Consider the following 22,735-nt stretch of genomic DNA (forward strand, 5'->3'; position numbering starts at 1 on the left):
TTAAAGTATTGCGAGACATTACATAGTTAACCCAATTATTTTAATTTTGATGATTCAGATTTTAAAAATATAATTTTTGTTCAAGCAACCATAATTTATATTCATTACCTATCCAATGCATGACAAGAAATTCTCGTTATTTGAAAAATTAACAGGGAGAAATTAATTTTTATGTTAATTTCTGACAGAGAATAAGAAAAAAATAATCCTAGTAATCGTATGAAACTTCTTTAATCATTAAAAAAGGAAATAGCAAGTACCAAAATTTGTAACGAAAGATAGGAAGGGGTAATAAATGAAAACCTGAGCTTTTTAAGGTATGTTGAAATATCTTACCCGCAAGGATTCGTCGAGATTGACTTGGAGCACGACGGTTGCTGTTACCTCTGCAGTTTGAAAATCCACATTCCAAATCTCTGCTTCTTTGAACACGATTTTGCTATTTTCGTATCCGTCACAAGGTCTAAACTCGTAGTACTCGATTCTCACTTTCTGTAATACGGAATGTGGATGTTTATAATCGTAATGAATTTTCGTTAATAGGAAAATATTATAAATTAGGAATTGTAACTTTCTTGGGAACGTGATTAAAACAGGTGTAAGGAAATTACAAGAAAGAAGATCAGCTTAGATCTTAACAACTTAACTAAAAGTTTACTGTCTATATTCAATTCATGACAAGTAATTATCTCTCCTTTAGAAGATACAGTAGAGCGTCAATTATCCGAAGTAATTGGGGGACATGGGTGTTCGGAAAACTGGTTTGTTCGGATAATCGAACTTTACATGTTTATTTGCCAAAAAGAAGTACTGTACAGTAAATTTATTCATAAAAACAGGCATCTCTTTCAGTATTACAAAGTAACGTACAAAGGCAACTTTAGTAGGAATATATAGTATGTGGTACAGTTTATTAAACAAAAATATGTACATATTACATACGCATTTTGCATGAACAATACATACACAGACAGAAGTGTGCTGATTGTTGAAACACAGCGACTGGCGGCTTGGCCGGTCAGCAGCGCCTTATGAAGGCCCCATTAGAAGCAATGTTCCGCCAGCGGTGGCTCAGTGCGGCGACTACTGTGGGAAACTTGGTTTGGGAGTGAGGGGGATGATGGACGGTAAGGTGGGAGAGTAACAGGTGCGAGCGAGTACACAGTTCGGTTAAGCGGTCGTTCGGTTGACCGACGTTCGGATAATCGACGCTCTACTGTAGTTGTTTTCTAAGTAGAGAGGCAGCACTTTGTTCCTACGCGTCAGCAAAAATTTGATGCGAATGGTGTTATGTTACATCCGGTCGTAGCGGGCCACGAGCGGTTTTATTGTTGAGTCAGCAGAACGTGTCTGATCACGTTGAAGACATCGGAAGCGGTGGGGGGAGGGGGTCAATGGATTTGTCACGTTGTTTCTTGATGTATGCTAACCTAACACGTGCATATGTTTGTGTGTGTGTGTGTGTGTGTGTGTGTGATGGTGTGTGTGTGTGTGGAGGAAATGCGCGCGCAACCATTGCGTATGATGGAAAGACATAAAGAAATGATTTAAAGATGGCGCCGAAGGTGCTGTACCCCCCGAAAGCTTAGCGGCTAAGGTTATTGCTCTGTAAAACAAGAGGCGTCGAGGGTTCGATTCCTGGTAGAGTCAATATTGATTGATTGATAGATTGAGTTAGTTTTTTTAAGTCCGTTTTATGCACGGCAAAACTAATCAGGATTGGAGCTACAGTTGAAAAGTGGTGATTCGGACCACTATGTGCCTCCACCGAGTATCGAACCTGGGACCCTTTGATTACAAGGCGACGATGTCAATATTGAATGATCTCGATTAGCCTGTGTGTAAATAAAGGCAACAAAATGGTTGAGTTCGAAAATGGAGTTGGGTTAGTGGTTAATGTTGTCACCTGGCAATGAAGAGGTCGCGGGTTCGATTCTCTAGGTAGTTAAATTAGGCCAATTGTTTAGTCCCGCCATTATAGGTCCCCGATTAGTCCATCTGTGCATAAATAGTGTTTGAATAAAATCAATATGGCGGCCTTGGGTTAGTGGTTATTGTTGTCGCCTGGTAATGAAGAGGTCGCGGGTTCGATTTTCTAGGTAGTTAAATGAGGCCAATTGTTTTGTCCCGCCATTATAGGTCCCGATTAGTCCATCTGTGCATAAATAGTATTTCAATAAAATCAAAATGGCGGCCGCGTTTTGTGTTTAGCGGCGGCGGCGGCGGCGACCGGGGCGCGGCGCGGGGGCGGGGCGGCGCGGGGGCGGGGCGGAGCGGGGCGGAGCGGGGCGGCGCGGCGCGGGGGGTGTTTTTTATTCCGCGAGATGTTTTAACCAAGTGGTTGAGGGTTCGATTCCCAATGTTGGTGAAAATTGGATATTCAATTGTATTTGTTTAAAAGTTCCGATTAGCTTTTTGTGCACAAAGAGAAAATGAACTAATTGGAAATAGGATGTTTATGCTGTAATGAAAAGGTCCCCGGGTTCGATTCACAATGTCAAATTGGCTGATAATGATGTTGTTTTTAAAATAAAAAAAAAAGAAGTGTGAATAAATTAGAATCTGTTGTTTTGCCGTGTGGGGCCCCAGTAACGATTATCTAAAATGCATAAAGAGTAGGTAAAATAAGCAAGATGGCCGTGACTATTGTTTTGTGATCAAAGAGGAGTCACAGGTTCGATTCAATCAAAGGAGGCAACATTCTATGTTTCAATTCCATGTAAAAGTCTAAAGTTATGTTTCGATTAACCTCAATGCATAAAGAGGAATTAAACAAAAACAAGCAAAATGGCGACAGATGTGATAAAAGAAAAATTGAATTAGTTTTTTTATAGTGACAAGAAAAAATAGCGAATCACTGTTAGAAATAGAATGAAAATAAAGATACTTGCCTTTGCGTGTCCAGCGCTGTGCAGAAAAGCTCTCATGCTTTATCTCCGACAAGTCCACAATACACAATTTTTTTTTATTGTATAGTTAATTATTAATGTTGTTATTAACACAGATTCTTACCAGTGTGAAGAAAAGCTCTCATGCTTTATCTCCGACAAGTCCACAATACACACTTTTTCATTATATAGTTAATTATTAATGTTGTTATTAACACCGATTTTTACCAGTGTGAAGAGAAGCTCTCATGCTTTATCTTCGACAAGTCCACAATACACATTTTTTCATTATATAGTTAATTATTAATGTTGTTATTAACGATTGTTACCAGTAAAAATATAAACCATGAGGATTTTTAAAGGGGTGATAAATGAAAAAAAAAGCCAAGACATATATTTTATCCCTGTTTATTACCAATATTTACAAAATTCAAAAGAGCCGCACACACACACATACATATGTAAAATGTTTATATTGTGTCACCAGTTTATCAGCATGTTATTTAACAAGTTTTTATTCTTCAAGTTTGTTCACTCACCCACATAAGGAATTGTGTCACTATCATATCCATTTTCTGCTGCAACCACTGAATTAAAATATTTCACTATTTTTTCCACAAGCATGTTCTCGCAAAAAAGAAACACTTCTTTGGAAAGTCTTTTTCCGTCGATGTTTTGTATAGACAAAAGCTCAGGTTTTGTACATCCATGTAGATGGGAAAGCACAAACTTCTCCTTATTACATGCATGGACAGGGGAAATATCTGTGCAACCGAAACATTGTTCGCGAAGGTCGAGAATGCAAGATTCCACACAGTTTCCAAAATATGATTTCAGATATGGCGACACTGTTTCACACATAACTTTCGCATGCTCGATGCACACAAATATCTTCATAAAGTTCCGCCACGAACTTTCTGCGATGAACACTATCTCCAGGGAACCGTAAGCTGGTTTTTTCCTTATAATGATCTGACGACGATTGTACAGTGTGGTTATCAGCAATTCATGTTGCTCACTTAGTGGGTAGGAAACACGAGGCTGCTCACCTGGAATAGCGATGTAATTGTCGATTACTGGGAACAATTCCTGAAGAGCGTGCCACTTCTGCAACTGTAGTTCAACACCGGCCGCCCCGCTTCTGTGTAGCCTGATCACAGGTTGGAAATCCAGATGAGAGGAAAGTCCGATTGAGATAACCTTTGTTTTCGAAGCATTCAAATAGTAGACGTGATCAAATAATATCGACTGGCGTATAAGACTAGTTACTTGTTTTTGTTCTTCAGGTAAATGCTGATCGCTCTCTTTCTGAAGAACCCCCTTGAAATTAGTGTACGGTTGAAATCTTTTTTTCAGCGGCATCGAAATAGAGGATTCCATGACTAAGAACTGCGAGATACTGCATGTCGCAGCGTGCAGATATACATTTGAAGAAATGCGTGGGTGTGTTTTTGAGACGCATGCGCGCGTAGCAAACCAAGCATGTGCTGGACAAAAAAGGTGGAGGGGGCGGGGCGTTACAAAGATCAATGGTGAGAGAAAAATCAGCAGAATATCATAAACGTCATATTGAGGAAATATTGGATAACAAATATTAATTAATTTAATTAAAGCATCAACCGCATTGTCGATCTGAAATTAGGTTTATAGACAGGGGGCAAAATGGAAAATATCGACGATGTTCTAGTATTGGATTGTTTCTGTATTTCCATCGGTATAATCCTCCACCACATTTGAAGCATACTGTTTTATCCTCTTTTTGAATGTAAAATAATCCTGCTTCGGACAGAGCTTCTACAAACGGGAATTCTTTTGATTGCCAGTTTCTGAAAGAGGACAATCTAGCATTGAAAGATCCCATCTCTGGATATTGCGTCATTGTTCTGTAAAGACACAAAACAAGATAAAGATTATAAGTAAGCTGTTGTAAACTGTAACGCTACAAAATTATTAATATACTATTAGGACTATATGTAACTTGTATAAAATTTCAAACAGTATTTACTGTCAATATTTTCTAGTATACGTACCGAGTATTATAAATTTAATTTACGAGTCAGCAAATAAGTTGTTATAATATTGTCGTTTTTTATCGGTACTGGGAATAAAATTTGAAATTTATGCATGGGTTTACCAGAGGCTCTATGGAATAAATACAGAAAACAGTAATGCCCACAGTACACAGACCCGTAACTTTGTATCTGATGAGTGTTGTACGTATAGAATTTAGAGTTACTTTCCAAAAATCGCAAATGGTTATGCACATGTGGAGGTTTTCCGTAACTATCAAAAAATTCCCCCGGGAGTTACTGTCTATGTAAATTGCTACCCAGTGCTTCCCGGGGCTATCTTTGGGGTCTGTATTTACAATCAACGCTGCTGGTAGTTCCACATGTACAGGTAATTCATTAGCTGCGAAAACCCCAACATGATGATTGTCAAAGGCTCTATTTGATATTAACCCGTGAAGCAAATTTAAAGTCGACAGCATTGCTGGACACTAAATAGTAATATTGTGCAACTCACCTTGTTATACAATTAATCCAGATGAATATCTTTTTGATTATTAATTTCCATGAGAGCGTCAAATTCAAAGTAGATAAAACAAGTCAGTAGATTCCCAAGCCGATTTGAAGTGGACTTCCAAGCTAACAGCCCCTTGCCGTTGAAGACTGCAGTGGGATATGGCACTTGCAGCTGCGTCTGGTGTTATATCGAAAACAAGTAATGCGTATCCCTGGGGGTATTCCTCACGCGATATATTGTTTCCTTCATCCATATAGTGTATCCCTGTTCCAGAGAATAATGTGTGATATGCTGTTATGTACTTGTTGTTTTCAAAGTCTGGTTGAAGTGGTTTGCCGGGAATTTGGACTCCATCAACATATAAAGTAAAGAAGTTGTAATTGAAATGTTGAAAATTGAATGGGTTTGTAGACAGAGTGCCGTTGAATGCATCGTTGGTAACAAACCCCACAACTAATCGTTTCGGAAGACGTCCAAGTATCACATTGTCAATTGTTTTTGAAACAATATCTTTTGGAATAGTTACATCTTTAAGTTGTACTCTTGTTAGAGGGTATTTTGCTGTATGTTTTTGCAATATGCGATTGTGACTAAGTTTGATGGATGAACTGACCGATACTTTTCTCACATATAGTGTAGCATCCAGAATTTCCACTTTGCCTTCACTGTCATCTACTCCCATCAAGCAGAAAGTGTTTTTCGAAGGAATCAGTTTTATTCGCATTTCCACTCCATTGATCAAAAATTTCTCTTGATTGAAAATATCAGAATGCAAGTAACTAAACATATCAAATGTTTTACTCTGTTTTGTTAGTTGGTTACGTTTTGTAAAGTCTTTGTTGTCTTCCGAAACGTTATCAAAAGCGCCTGCTGTATCCTTGTACCACAATGCACTTTGGAGATGAGATGATTTTGCAGATATGTCATAGTTCAGTGCTTTTTCAAAATAAGACCTGTATGGGTACATGTGACATGGAAACGAGATGAGTTTGTTATTTAAGTAGATTTGTACTTCGCTGAACATTGCATTGAGAAAATCATTGACAGGCCCAATTGTTTTATCTGTGGGTAGCAATAACTGACCATTCGCTTTTACAATTCTGGCATCTATATTCAACATTGTGTGTGCTAAATCCATATAATCATCACCATGTCCAGGTATTACAAACTCGGTGGGAGCATTATCTGCCAGAGAACTAACAGGTTTGTATCCGATGGTGTGGTGTTCTAAGATGCTTGTCTGAGTAGGTTTTACCGAGAAAATATCCAATTCACTTTTAAAACACTCACATGATTTCTCCCTAATTAGCGCCATATCTAATCAAAAATATCTGATGTTATTTGAATTTTTTTACGGTTGCGTTTGGTTGTTTTCTTGGTGCTTGTATTGGCACTGGATTTCTTCTTTCTCTGAGCGGTCCTTCCAGTTCGCTGTCCCGAAGCAGAGTGATTCCTTTTGAAATGTTTATGCCCCTGATAACCTGAACCAATAATTTCCTTTAGCTTTGTTTCAGCTTTTCTTTTAAGATTTGATCTGGCATCCGAAATTCTGGATTGTAGTGACTGTTTTAGGGGTGTTTTGTCTACAACATCACCTAACACATTTACCCCTGTTTTTAACATTTCTTTCCCTACAGCTTTCGCTCCTTTCTTGATAAGAGGCAAAGCTGACCGAAAAAGTCCTCCAAGAAAACTTCCAATGCCATGTCCTTTTTGATAGGCAGCACCGTAATATATGTTACCCACACCAGATCCAGCTTGTTGATGGTAGTATTGAAAATATGGGTCATTCATAATCACAGCTCTTCACTACAACATCTAAAATGAAGTTTCAAACACACTAGTCCGAAGGAGAATGGGATGTGTGCACCAGTGCTGTCCCTTAAGTCAATTTCTATTTGTTCGAAATTATGTTTCTGCACTGGGATGTAATGTGGTGAATCGAAAATTTGCACACCATCACTTCCAAAAGTATGTTCCATAGGATTAATGTTTATAATACGTAATAGAGGGGCGATAGCATCCCCCACCATATGTAATTCCACAATATCTGTGTAAATATACATCTTGGAAGGAATCTCTCTCACAACATTTGGAGGCGAGCGTCCAATTTTTACTTCTGATAGATCATCGGTCGGTTTAAAACCTAATATCCGTGCCAGTTGAGGTGACAATTGTACATTTATGTTTCTCTGCTTGGTAGATATATCAACAGTCACATGTTTGTACGCAGGATGATTTCGGAGACTAAAATTTAATGTTTCAGAATATTTATTGATTTCTGCAACAATGCTGTTTATAGATGCGTAATAGCCTTCGGATATTCGAAGTTCGTTCCATTTGACATCATCCATAGATTTATATTGAATATAGTTGTTAAATCTTGTAATGTTTAGTATTGAATAAGGATAATGCACTTCTACCAATGCCATCTCCCATTTGTTGGTGTCCAACTCCACACGGTTCTGAAGCTTTGTGGTGTAATTAGTTAGAGTATTACTTGGAAAATATTTCATGGAACTGTTACTAGGCAAAGTAATGTAGAAAGCGTTTGCTTTTCTCATGATGTGTTATAAAGGTTATTTGTACCACTGATGAGAATATCTACAAAAATTTATGCCTCTCTCTCTCTTTTTTTGACTCCAAAAACGATGCGCTAATCCAACTGTCAAATAATCTGGAGTAACCTTTCCAATGAACTAACAACTTTTTACTGGCTCTTTACCTTTGGTCGCAAGGATTTTATCAATTTCATGCATATCCGGTAAGCGGACCAGTTGCAACTCTTCCGTATAAAATGTTCCATCGATTTTATGTCCTTGTAGATCTTTTAATTCATACACTTGAGGATTTCTTTTCAAAATACGTTCCACCACAAATATTTCTCTTGTCCAATTTTCCATGTAACCTTTGTCAAAGCGTTTTTTGTTTTTTGTTATTCTCACTGTATCTCCTATTTTGAATGGCATCTTCAATGACAATAGTGGAGATGAATCAGATTTGAGTTTTTTGTCATACATATTGTGCCATACTTTCAAAACCTTCTCAGGAGTAACATCTGCTGGTGCCATTTTAATACTCGAGTGAATTTTATGATTATAAGCTTTCAAAAGCTTTGGGAGTACATTAACATAGCAGCTGGTTCTTTGCTTAGTAAAATACTTCCACATGCGTTCCTTTAAAGTTCTGTTGAATCTTTCAACAATACTAGCTTTAATATCAGGATTCTTTGTTGTAAAATAAATTACATTTTGTTTTTTGAGATATTCCTGCACAATACTGTTGGTAAACTCACGCCCTTTGTCAGTTTGTAATTTCAAAGGTTTTCTTTTGCTTTGTTTGAAAATTTGCTGGAAAGGCTTTTTTATACATACACCAGTTTTATTTTTTACAGGGACAGCCCAAGCATGACTACTAAAAATATCGATAACTGTGAGTATATATCTGTACCCTTTGTTCTGATTCCGCAAACTCTGCATGTCATTCAAGTCAGCCTGCCATTGGTCATCAATATTATGCACAAAATAAAAGTTTCTCGGAAATCGACGCTTTACAGGTCTATGCAAAGTGTATGCAGTTTGCTTTGTCAACCAATGTTTGATTGTTGACAATGGTATGGATTTTTTACAGCTTTCCATAGTGTTGAAGCTGTAGAATAGGATGCTGGATGAGATGGATTGTACCAGATATTCTCTAATATTTTTTCGCTCATGGTTTGTATCTTGACCAAACTGGAACAGTACGTTTACGTTTGTGCCCTGGAAATGATGATACAAAAGAAATTGGTTCCTTTTCTTCTTCTTCTTCTTCTGCTTCTGTTAATTCTTGTGCCTCTTCTTGGTTAGCTCCGGACAGCGGAATATGGCGTCCGGGGTTGCCAAAAACAATCTGTTGAATAAACTCCTGTCTCCGGGGGTTTCCAATATATTCTTGACGAATATTAGATAACGCCAGAGCTCTATTGAACAGTTGCCACCCAACAGGATTGCTTGTTTTTCGTGGTCGAATTATATCCGATACTAGATCGACAATATTTGAGCCTTCAATTTTATTATTGTTAATAAAAACTGCCCCATATTTATCCCAATCAATATTACTATTATGTAAAAGACGTTCATACAACAGTTCGGCTTTTCTATGATACATGCTAGGTGTAGCAGCTAGAATTTCTTCTTTCATATCAGTCAACTTCTCAGTAGATTCTGTAATCGGTAGCGACACAGGTTCTCTTTGTTTTCGAGTAATAGACAGAAATTTTTGGAGCACAATGCTGTAACGATTCCATTTTTCATCATCCGAAAGACCTTTGAGATTCAAAATGACTTGCATATCCTGATCCAATTGCGATAAGGATGTAGACGGTGCAGACATAACAGGATGTCTTATGTTATCCATAAATTCTTGAGGTATTATAACCATTTTTTTTGGCATGCTCCATGTTCAGATTTTTTTTTCACTTAAATAAACTTGATAACACACCTCCTATTAAAGGGGCTAATAACGCAGGTAGAAATCCTCCGTGTTGCACTAGTATCTGTTTCTTCTGCTTTGTAGAGTGTCCTCTGGCAGAGAGATTACGTATCACCTTCTTGTACCGGCTCAATCTTGTTTTCTGAGGTGTTGAAAGAGGAACATTCCCTTTTAGAACATTGTAACAACACTCACAGATTGAATTAACTAAGGAAGAATCAGCAGCTTGTAATATCGCTGTGCGAAGAGCTGGTTTAGCATCCGACAAAACTTGGAGCACTTTAGCGTGTTTCACTCTTGGAGCCATGATGACAGAATAAACGACTAGTGATTATGCTTGCTTTTTTTGTAGGAATATATACATAATTGATATCATCGTCGGGAAATATCCGCGACCGAAAACGTACTTCTTCCGGAGTGTTCTGCTTCAGATCAAACAGCAAATATCTATGGGGTTCAGCGGTGGCATTGTAATATGCATCTTTTATAAAATTTGGATTCTCCGGGTATACTTGTCTAGATAAATAATTAATTTGGGCTCTGTCTCTTGGATTTTTGAAGCATCCAATATAATGACTATTTAAAGATATATCTCTATTCCCTTTTCCCTGATGGAATATATTTTGAGTGATAAAGAAAAGACTAATATCACGATGATGACACCCTTTTGTGAATAAATCTGTGACTCTTTGATCGCATTCCCTCATCTGATCATCGATAATAATAAGATGAGGTCCAGAATTTGGCACAAATTGGTGAATATTAGGCATTCCTTCCCGAAATTGTACAAAACCAGGGAAATCATTGTATGCAGATTGCCATTCCCCGTAGCACAACAAAATATTGTTGAATTTTACATTTACCATTTGGGGTAAACACTGGAGAAAATGCTTCACAAAATATGTTTTTCCGCATCCTGATGGACCAACCAATATTGCAGAGAACGGGTGTTTCCACAAGCACTCCATTTTTCAAACTGTGAAGAATGTTTTAAATTACATATAATATAAAAGTCGAATGTTATGAATATTTTTCTAGTTGTTAGATTTTACTGATATGTTGTATCTTCAAATTACATATATATATATTATATTGTATTGTATTATATATATATATATATATATATATATATACTTCATCAATAAATAAATATGTGTGTGTGTCTGTACACACACACACACACACACACACACACACACACACACACACACACATACAAACAATTTTCTTATAGTACAAAATTCACTTTACAACAGCACAACAAAATGCCAGGTAGCATTACCACTGTACGCATGCGCGTTTGTAAACCCCGCCTACATATTCCGAGCATCAGCGTTGTGTTAGATAGCTCTCCATTGTTTCAACAACGATAAACAGCTTGGTGGTCCAGATCAAATTGGTTCTGGAATCTACTGTGACGTGTACCGTCTACTTTGAAGTATAAAAAGGTGAGTTGCACAATATTACTATTTAGTGTCCAGCAATGCTGTCGACTTTAAATTTGCTTCACGGGTTAATATCAAATAGAGCCTTTGACAATCATCATGTTGGGGTTTTCGCAGCTAATGAATTACCTGTACATGTGGAACTACCAGCAGCGTTGATTGTAAATACAGACCCCAAAGATAGCCCCGGGAAGCACTGGGTAGCAATTTACATAGACAGTAACTCCCGGGGGAATTTTTTGATAGTTACGGAAAACCTCCACATGTGCATAACCATTTGCGATTTTTGGAAAGTAACTCTAAATTCTATACGTACAACACTCATCAGATACAAAGTTACGGGTCTGTGTACTGTGGGCATTACTGTTTTCTGTATTTATTCCATAGAGCCTCTGGTAAACCCATGCATAAATTTCAAATTTTATTCCCAGTACCGATAAAAAACGACAATATTATAACAACTTATTTGCTGACTCGTAAATTAAATTTATAATACTCGGTACGTATACTAGAAAATATTGACAGTAAATACTGTTTGAAATTTTATACAAGTTACATATAGTCCTAATAGTATATTAATAATTTTGTAGCGTTACAGTTTACAACAGCTTACTTATAATCTTTATCTTGTTTTGTGTCTTTACAGAACAATGACGCAATATCCAGAGATGGGATCTTTCAATGCTAGATTGTCCTCTTTCAGAAACTGGCAATCAAAAGAATTCCCGTTTGTAGAAGCTCTGTCCGAAGCAGGATTATTTTACATTCAAAAAGAGGATAAAACAGTATGCTTCAAATGTGGTGGAGGATTATACCGATGGAAATACAGAAACAATCCAATACTAGAACATCGTCGATATTTTCCATTTTGCCCCCTGTCTATAAACCTAATTTCAGATCGACAATGCGGTTGATGCTTTAATTAAATTAATTAATATTTGTTATCCAATATTTCCTCAATATGACGTTTATGATATTCTGCTGATTTTTCTCTCACCATTGATCTTTGTATCGCCCCGCCCCCTCCACCTTTTTTGTCCAGCACATGCTTGGTTTGCTACGCGCGCATGCGTCTCAAAAACACACCCACGCATTTCTTCAAATGTATATCTGCACGCTGCGACATGCAGTATCTCGCAGTTCTTAGTCATGGAATCCTCTATTTCGATGCCGCTGAAAAAAAGATTTCAACCGTACACTAATTTCAAGGGGGTTCTTCAGAAAGAGAGCGATCAGCATTTACCTGAAGAACAAAAACAAGTAACTAGTCTTATACGCCAGTCGATATTATTTGATCACGTCTACTATTTGAATGCTTCGAAAACAAAGGTTATCTCAATCGGACTTTCCTCTCATCTGGATTTCCAACCTGTGGTCAGGCTACACAGAAGCGGGGCGGCCGGTGTTGAACTACAGTTGCAGAAGTGGCACGCTCTTCAGGAATTGTTCCCAGTAATCGACAATTACATCGCTATTCCAGGTGAGCAGCCTCGTGTTTCCTACCCACTAAGTGAGCAACATGAATTGCTGATAACCACACTGTACAATCGTCGTCAGATCATTATAAGGAAAAAACCAGCTTACGGTTCCCTGGAGATAGTGTTCATCGCAGAAAGTTCGTGGCGGAACTTTATGAAGATATTTGTGTGCATCGAGCATGCGAAAGTTATGTGTGAAACAGTGTCGCCATATCTGAAATCATATTTTGGAAACTGTGTGGAATCTTGCATTCTCGACCTTCGCGAACAATGTTTCGGTTGCACAGATATTTCCCCTGTCCATGCATGTAATAAGGAGAAGTTTGTGCTTTCCCATCTACATGGATGTACAAAACCTGAGCTTTTGTCTATACAAAACATCGACGGAAAAAGACTTTCCAAAGAAGTGTTTCTTTTTTGCGAGAACATGCTTGTGGAAAAAATAGTGAAATATTTTAATTCAGTGGTTGCAGCAGAAAATGGATATGATAGTGACACAATTCCTTATGTGGGTGAGTGAACAAACTTGAAGAATAAAAACTTGTTAAATAACATGCTGATAAACTGGTGACACAATATAAACATTTTACATATGTATGTGTGTGTGTGCGGCTCTTTTGAATTTTGTAAATATTGGTAATAAACAGGGATAAAATATATGTCTTGGCTTCTTTTTTTTCATTTATCACCCCTTTAAAAATCCTCATGGTTTATATTTTTACTGGTAACAATCGTTAATAACAACATTAATAATTAACTATATAATGAAAAAATGTGTATTGTGGACTTGTCGAAGATAAAGCATGAGAGCTTTTCTTCACACTGGTAAAAATTGGTGTTAATAACAACATTAATAATTAACTATATAATGAAAAAGTGTGTATTGTGGACTTGTCGGAGATAAAGCATGAGAGCTTTTCTTCACACTGGTAAGAATCTGTGTTAATAACAACATTAATAATTAACTATACAATAAAAAAAAAATGTGTATTGTGGACTTGTCGGAGATAAAGCATGAGAGCTTTTCTGCACAGCGCTGGACACGCAAAGGCAAGTATCTTTATTTTCATTCTATTTCTAACAGTGATTCGCTATTTTTTCTTGTCACTATAAAAAAACTAATTCAATTTTTCTTTTATCACATCTGTCGCCATTTTGCTTGTTTTTGTTTAATTCCTCTTTATGCATTGAGGTTAATCGAAACATAACTGTAGACTTTTACATGGAATTGAAACATAGAATGTTGCCTCCTTTGATTGAATCGAACCTGTGACTCCTCTTTGATCACAAAACAATAGTCACGGCCATCTTGCTTATTTTACCTACTCTTTATGCATTTTAGATAATCGTTACTGGGGCCCCACACGGCAAAACAACAGATTCTAATTTATTCACCGCCGCCGCCGCCGCCGCTAAACACAAAACGCGGCCGCCATTTTGATTTTATTGAAATACTATTTATGCACAGATGGACTAATCGGGACCTATAATGGCGGGACAAAACAATTGGCCTCATTTAACTACCTAGAAAATCGAACCCGCGACCTCTTCATTACCAGGCGACAACAATAACCACTAACCCAAGGCCGCCATATTGATTTTATTCAAACACTATTTATGCACAGATGGACTAATCGGGGACCTATAATGGCGGGACTAAACAATTGGCCTAATTTAACTACCTAGAGAATCGAACCCGCGACCTCTTCATTGCCAGGTGACAACATTAACCACTAACCCAACTCCATTTTCGAACTCAACCATTTTGTTGCCTTTATTTACACACAGGCTAATCGAGATCATTCAATATTGACATCGTCGCCTTGTAATCAAAGGGTCCCAGGTTCGATACTCGGTGGAGGCACATAGTGGTCCGAATCACCACTTTTCAACTGTAGCTCCAATCCTGATTAGTTTTGCCGTGCATAAAACGGACTTAAAAAAACTAACTCAATCTATCAATCAATCAATATTGACTACCAGGAATCGAACCCTCGACGCCTCTTGTTTTACAGAGCAATAACCTTAGCCGCTAAGCTTTCGGGGGGTACAGCACCTTCGGCGCCATCTTTAAATCATTTCTTTATGTCTTTCCATCATACGCAATGGTTGCGCGCGCATTTCCTCCACACACACACACACCATCACACACACACACACACACACACACACACACAAACATATGCACGTGTTAGGTTAGCATACATCAAGAAACAACGTGACAAATCCATTGACCCCCTCCCCCCACCGCTTCCGATGTCTTCAACGTGATCAGACACGTTCTGCTGACTCAACAATAAAACCGCTCGTGGCCCGCTACGACCGGATGTAACATAACACCAGTCGCATTAAATTTTTGCTGACGCGTAGGAACGAAGTGCTGCCTCTCTACTTTCTACATTTCAGTATTTACTCACTGATCAAATTGGCTGTGCCAGTCAAAATAAGCAAATTATAATTTTTGTTTTTAGACATTGGACTTACAACTAAAATAGGAATTAGAAATAGAAATTATATTCGTATACAAAATTACGATAAACATAAACGAATTTGAAATGTTACCACACAGATGTTTTTTTTCCTCCGAACAATGTCATTCTACTGGTGAAGTGTTTTTGTATCTACTGTTACTACATTCAGTAAAAAAAATAATAATTTAGAAACGTATGAAGGGCTCGGTGCAAGAAGGAGCTAACCCTCAAAAAGTTGTTTTCGAGATATTAGCATTTGAAAATTTGAAAAAATCCATAAATCTTAATTTTGTTTGTATTGTCGTAGTATAGTTGATTTCAAAAGCATGTCTGAAGGTTCCAGTTTAAATGGACACATTCAAATGTGGTACAATTATTGCAAAGCTGATTAATTAGTTGTTTTTTTCAGTTCATTGTTTCTCATTGTTGGTTAGATCCTTATTGCATCACAATCTTCAGTGTCAGTTCTGTGGAATAGCAACAAACAGGAATGCATGACCATTATATTGTGAAAAAAAATATACATAAGAATGAAAAATCAAAGTTAATTTTGTAGGGAGAAAAAAATGACATACAAGTTTAATTGACATGCAGTGTCAGCCGAAATATTCTCAGCACTGACACCAAATAGTGGCATATGAATGCAGGTCGCACAAACTATTCTGAATTCAACTGATCCAAGCCCTTCTAATGTATCAGTCATCACGTCCATCCAGAATTTCTGCACTCTCGTCGGCAGTTACTTCTGTCGGAACAAGGCTGAGATAAAAATTATGGTATATTGAAGGGATCCATTCCAGCAGGGACATTATGTCTGAATATTTCCGGACATCTATGGGAATCTGTTCCTTGTACTTGTATGGCAAATCACGTAGGGGTACCTCTGGCAGTGGACGGCCTATTTTCTTTAGGGTGCACCTAGCCCATACTGGCTCTTCTTTCTGGTATGAATAACTCTCATGCAGAATATGGCGAGTAGCGGATTCCATCATGAACACCGCAGCCTCTTTAAACTTGAGGGGCTCCTTACCATCTGTGGTGGTTTTCTTGGTAATTGATGCCACAAGTGGTGTGAGATCCTTGAAGTCGGTTTGCTGCATGCGTGTTACATGAAATTGCTTCTTTCTACTTGCACTGCTGATCACATCTGCCCATTCATCTGTTGTATGTTGTATATTATAGGAAAATGTGAATGACCGCCTGGAAGATTGTCCCTTTGTGTAGGAACGTTTCGTATTCTGAATTCTAATATTTTGCATGAGGTATATGTTCTGTGTTGCATAATCAGTCTCTTTCTGGCTGGAGGATGTTTCACAGGAGATCGCTATGTCGTCCTTGTGATGTGAAGGTCATTCTGAAATATATCAGAGTAACAAATTTATTTGAAAATGTAAACTAGCACTAAGCAATAACAGTCCAATCCACTCGACAAACAGAAATTTACGAAACACATCATCTTTGCAAATGACAAAACAATTCTGATTATTTATCTTTACATTATTTCTACAACACCTTTCCTGTTGATTGACTGATTGATTTGTTGTTTTAAGTCTACTTTATGCACAGTAAGGCTAATCGGGACTGGACCTACATTTTAAAGTGGAATCCGAACCACTATGTGCCTCCACTGGGAATTGCACCCGGGACCCCTTGATTACAAGGCGACGACGCTACCATCCGGGAGGCCACCTTTCCTATTCTATACGATTTATCGCAATGTGCTTGTTGATACGTTGTCAGAATTTGTCATTATTAGGGAACCATGTACGTGTGTCATGTCGATTTCTTCGTGATTAATCATTTCACCAATATGGTGCTAACCTACATTCATTATGTTAGCAGCAGTTGTCATCAGAATAAGTTCATGATTTTACTGTACCAACTTGCAAGAAGTCTGACGAATGCATAGTGAGCTGATTTGCGCATTAACATGCACATCACGATGCACACTTACCAACCGTTTCACCGTGCCCAAGTCTGAGACAATAAGGTGTTAACCAACATTTTCAAAAAATACCAAAAATAAAAACTTCTTTCTTACCTCAGAGTCGGTGCTTTCGCTGCTCGACACTCCACACACATAGTCTGGGTCATCAAAGCTGTCGTCACCGCACAGAGGGCCATTTTCCTCATCAGAATCACAAATATATGAGGAGGTGCTCTGCAGACCTTCCTCGTTATCCGACCATTTTCCTGTGGCTTGACACCTTGTTGCACTGAACTTTCCGTTCGTACGTTCCCTTCGAAGAAGGGTACCATGTGATAGCGCGCGAATGTGACACAGCACCAGCACCACCTCTTGGTGAATGCAGCAGACGTTTATGCCGCACGTACTGCACGGTGTATCTCAATTTTGACAGAAGTGAGGGTTAGCTTCTTATTGCACCGAGCCCTTCATATATTTGAATTAATGAGTATTATTGTATAATTTTATTTAAAATTGCTTCGAAGCGCATTCTTTCAGACATGATAAGGAAATACTGCTTCTTGTGCAACAAATGTGAAGATGCAGTTAATGATGTGATACATTTATCCCATGCAGGGGAATATTACAAAATACGGTTAGCTTTGAAGTCATAGTTACAAGAAAGTTTGTTGCTGCTCTTTTGTGCAAATACATTTCCAAGCATGAACATTTAAAGATAATATTCTTGCTTTGCTATCACGGAAATATGTAATTAATAACAATATCATCAATTTGATTATGAGTAAAATTATACGAAATTATTTCAACTCATTTCAATGTATTGGTACTAAGTATCTTTGTATCTATTAGTCATGGAAACAGGAGAGATAGAAGAAGCAACCACGAGCCACCTCTTTTCGGGATTCGATATGTAATATGTAGAATGAAGACAGAAGTGCTGACTAATTTAAATCAGCGACTGAAACAGAGCTGATGGGGAGTAGCGAATGTCTTTAAAATTTGGCGAAGTCTAATTTTTATACACAAACTTTATTTTTTAAACATCAAGAAAAAACATCAGCACAGAACTAAATTTCGTCAACAGTTTAGATCAATTCTCACTCATCGCCATTACCTTGATAAAAAGTTGTAGATATCAAATGTGCATTTTTGTGAAAAACCTTGTCTACCAGGTTATTGGAAATTTCTATCTGTGTTTCATTTTTAATAGTCTGCTAGCTTCTGAGAGATATGATTTACATATACAGGGTGTTTCGTAAGTTCGTTTACAACGCTTGGGAGGTTATTGTACGAGTGAAAATAAGTTGGAAAGTTCATGTAACGAAATTCCGGAAACGCCTTTGTTACCGAGTTATTGACGTTTGAAAACGTGGGAAAATGATTTTCCGAAGTGAATAATGGCAAAACGGGTGGAGAGAAGTCGTCGGTGTTGGGCGGTCCACTAATAAATTGGGTACGCTCTTGTCAAAAATTCACGCGGCAATGTTGTGCAATGTCAGCGCAAGGGATTCCCCAAAGGACGCGAACGAAGATGTTGACGGGAGTGGGGGTGGGTGTGCGTTCTGCGTGAGCTGGTATCGACGAAAATTGGCATGTTTTGAATGGCTCCAAAAACAAAGAAAATTTCCTGAGCGAATGGCACCATGACATAAAAACGAAAAAAATGAACTGTCATAGGTTGCATACCCTGAAGGGCAGACGGGTGTCCGTGTGATCTGACGTTAAGTACCACATTTCTCGCTAGGGGCGCCAACAGTGTCAGTGTAGGTTTCCTCATGAAGGAGCGCATGTGTTTGTGCTATTCGTGCTTCAGGTGCTGTGCCAGCAGCAGGTTGTTAAACATTCACGGTTGAATGGAAAGACGTGAGGTTCTTGGACAGTAGTGTTGGGCAAACATTTGACCTAGCAGTGTTACGTGTTAATTCTTAGCCACAGACTATCGTGTTCTGTGAAGTGTACTAGTGTTAACGGCCATAAACACTTGTAGCCCGGTGTAAGGGATGGCTGCATACACGTCCCAAGAGCTGGCGAACATGCATCTGATTTATGGGGAGGCTGGAGGTAATAGCCATGCTGCAAGGCGTCTGTATGGGGCAAGTTTTCCAAATAGGGTGTTACCATCGCACACCTTATTTCAAACTGTAGACACTCGACTTCGGGAAACAGGATTAGTGTTGCCAAGTCGTCGAGAAGTTGGACGACCGCAAAGTGTGCGAACGAGACGGTTTGTGGAAGATGTGCTAACTGCAGTGACGGATCATCCAGACACCAGTACGCGCGCACTAGCTCACGAACGAAACACCTCCCATGTGAATGTGTGGCGAGTCCTGGCAGAAGAGGGGATGCACTCGTACAAATTGAAGAAAGTGCAAGACCTTTTACCTCGGGACTTTGGCCCACGTGAGGACTTTTACCAATGGTTTGTTCATCAAATTGAAACTATTCCCAATTTTCAGAATACGGTACTATGGACAAATGAGGCTATATTCAAGAAAGCTGGTGTGTTCAATAGTAAAAACAGTCATGTGTGGGAACATGAAAATCCACATGCACTGCTAGTGGCACATCATCAGCTCAGATTTGCAGTGAATGTGTGGTGCGGGATACTGCATGACCATTTGATTGGACCGTACATTCTCCCTGTTCGCCTATGTGGACCCACTTATCAAGCATTTCTCAGTGAGGTTATGCCTGAACTACTAGAGGACGTGCCCTTGGCACTGAGACAAAGACTGTGGTTGCAACATGACGGTGCACCCCCACATTTCGATCGGAATGTGCGCCATTTCCTCAATACCGTATTCCACAACCAGTGCATTGGAAGGGGAGGGCCTGTGCCATGGCCACCTCGATCGCCTGATATTACGCCCCTGGATTTCTTCCTCTGGGGAGAGATGAAACGCCTCGTTTACGAAACACCTGTCGTATCAGCCGAGGACCTCGTTGCCCCTATCAATGTAGCTGCAGCATCGATAGCAGAAACGCCGGGGTTGTTGGCTCGCACTAGACAATCCTTGATTCGCCGTTGTCGCCTCTGCTTGGAAGTACATGGTGGATACTTTGAAAACCGTCTGTGATGAGGTTCCCTTTATTCTCCATTAATCATACTGTGTGCCTTCAGGGTATGCAACCTATGACAGTTCATTTTTTCGTTTTTACGTCATGGTGCCCTTCGCTCAGGAAATTTTCTTTGTTTTTTGGTACCATTAAACACATGACAATTTTCGTCGATACCAGCTCACGCAGAACGCACACCCACCCCCACTCCCGTCAACATCTTGGTTCGCGTCCTTTGGGGAATCCCTTACGCCGACATTGCACAACATTGCCGCGTGATTTTTGACAAGAGCGTACCCAATTTATTAGTGGACCGCCCAACACCGACGACTTCTCTCCACCCGTTTTGCCATTATTCACTTCGGAAAATCATTTTCCCACGTTTTCAAACGTCAATAACTCGGTAACAAAGGCGTTTCCGGAATTTCGTTACATGAACTTTCCAACTTATTTTCACTCGTACAATAACCTCCCAAGCGTTGTAAACGAACTTACGAAACACCATGCATAATTTACGGTTGTTGAAACACAATAATAGTTTTATGATAGTTTGAACTATGTGCCTACACTATATATATAATTACTTTCATCTATTTGCAAACTGGTGTTATATACTTCCTGTCAACTCCTAGCAACACCAATGTATGTAAGGGAATAAGTGTGTGCTATATTTTATCCCTGCTTAAACTGCCCAGCAAAAAAGCATTATATAGTTGTAATAAAAGCAGAAAAAACTTACTTCTCCTAAAGCACATGCTATTTGCAGAAACGTTAAGATGAAATGAATCTTCATTTTTGGTCTGTTACTTGCGCCTGGTACCTTCTGGATGACTGTTCTTTGGAAAGTGAGCTGACTTCTTCAGTTGGCAGCAGTTTTGTACAGAGGCTATATTTAGAATAGCCCCTCCTCCAACAGAAGGGAGTTGATACATTTAATTACTCCTGCATTTTGATATGAAAGTGGTGTAGCAGATAGGAATATCAGTAACTCGAAGTACGGAGCCTGATGCAAGTAAACTTGTTTCTGCTTGTTTTTTTTTTTTTTGGCCTGTTGTCAGACATTAACTGGGTAGTTTTTGAAAGAATTCGGAATGATCGAAGTTTGCAATGAATAGATGAAAAAAGGATAAAAATACATGAAAATTCCAGGCATGACCAGCTTTCCTACTCTTGTCGAGGAAACGAAAAAATACACATGTTTTACAATCAGCACGTAATGACAGTATTCTTTGAATGTTATCTTGGAAATATCTGTCAATCTTCAAACCCGAAGTTTTTAAGCATAAAGCAATAAAACAAGTTGAAGCCGTTTTTATGGTGTTATATGGCGACCGGTTCCTGAGAAGTAACTAGCAAGTAAGGTCACAGAATACGTAGTACTTTAGATAGCGTTCCTCTAACAAAGAATGGTATACCCATTTATTCTACGAATGAGTACGTTATTGTGTCCCAGGGTTGCATTTTAAACACTAACGAGGTTCTGGCGTCCGGATACTAAAAAATATAATAGTCTATGGGGCGTGTGTTGTGTCCTGTTCATGTTTGCGATTGGCCTTTCACCAATTTCATCTTACCATATTTAATATTCATATCTGAGAATATACAAAAATGGCAGACAAATGCAATAAAGCAAAAGAAATCAATCAATAAATGAATTGACAGATGTTCAAAGGCTGTTACGTGCCGGAACGAGCGAAGCCAACGATAAACATATGGGGAAATAGTTGGTGAAAACGACGATAGATGTCAGCACAAGCAGAAAAACGGAAAGTAAATTATTAATGAATTAGGAAGAACTAGAAAGTGATCAAAACCAAATAAGACAAATAAAAGGGAATGAGTAGTGATTAAAAGGTTGTAAATAAAGGATGTAAAAGAAAAAGGAATAAAGGAAACTCAATGATCGACGTAATCCACGTATATTGTACATATAGGAGATTAAAGAAGTTAAGCAGTCGATTCAAAATCTCAGCCTTTTCCTTGTGGCAAGCTTCTTCCTAGAGTTTTGTTTGTTACCCTGGTGGAGCTATATCCCTATTTGTGGCCCCAAAGCACGACGGTTACGCTATATACATTTGTCGCACAGGGCCAATGGTAAAGCTGGTATAACAGCGATCCTTGGTTGTCCCTTCGGTCGTTACCCTGGTGGCGCTATATCTATATTTGTCACCCAAAAACTTATCGAGTAGCAATAGAAACGACAAGGAGGAAAAAAGGCTATTATTTATAAAAAGAAAGGTAGAAGAAAGCAGTAAAGAAATGAAAGAAAAACTAGAAGAAAATAGTAGGAGATTGGAAACCGTGAGGTCTGAAAACCAGGAGATGTACTCAAGATTAACCTAAGTGTGTGAAGAAAATAGAAGATCACTGGAAAGGAAAATAGATGAAACAACGCTGTTAATTCAGAGTAAAAGCTTAGATATAAATAGAGGAATCAAAGATGAGGTTTCGAAACTAAGAGAGGATAATAAAC

General features: G+C 38.5%; 1 protein-coding gene across 1 annotated transcript in view; it reads right to left on the reverse strand.

Moving 5' to 3' along the window:
* The window catches only part of LOC145991047 (uncharacterized), a 66,134-nt gene extending 44,996 nt beyond the window's left edge, over positions 1-21,138 (reverse strand). Inside the window, exon 1 of the mRNA XM_083126749.1 lies at positions 21,120-21,138. The gene's annotated coding sequence lies outside the window, so the exon portion shown is untranslated. The remainder of the gene's footprint in view (positions 1-21,119) is intronic.
* Between the last annotated feature and the right edge of the window lie 1,597 nt (positions 21,139-22,735).

This window comes from Lepisma saccharinum, chromosome 1 (genome assembly GCF_977018435.1).
Source record: "Lepisma saccharinum chromosome 1, izLepSacc3.1, whole genome shotgun sequence".
Lineage (NCBI taxonomy): Eukaryota > Metazoa > Arthropoda > Insecta > Zygentoma > Lepismatidae > Lepisma > Lepisma saccharinum.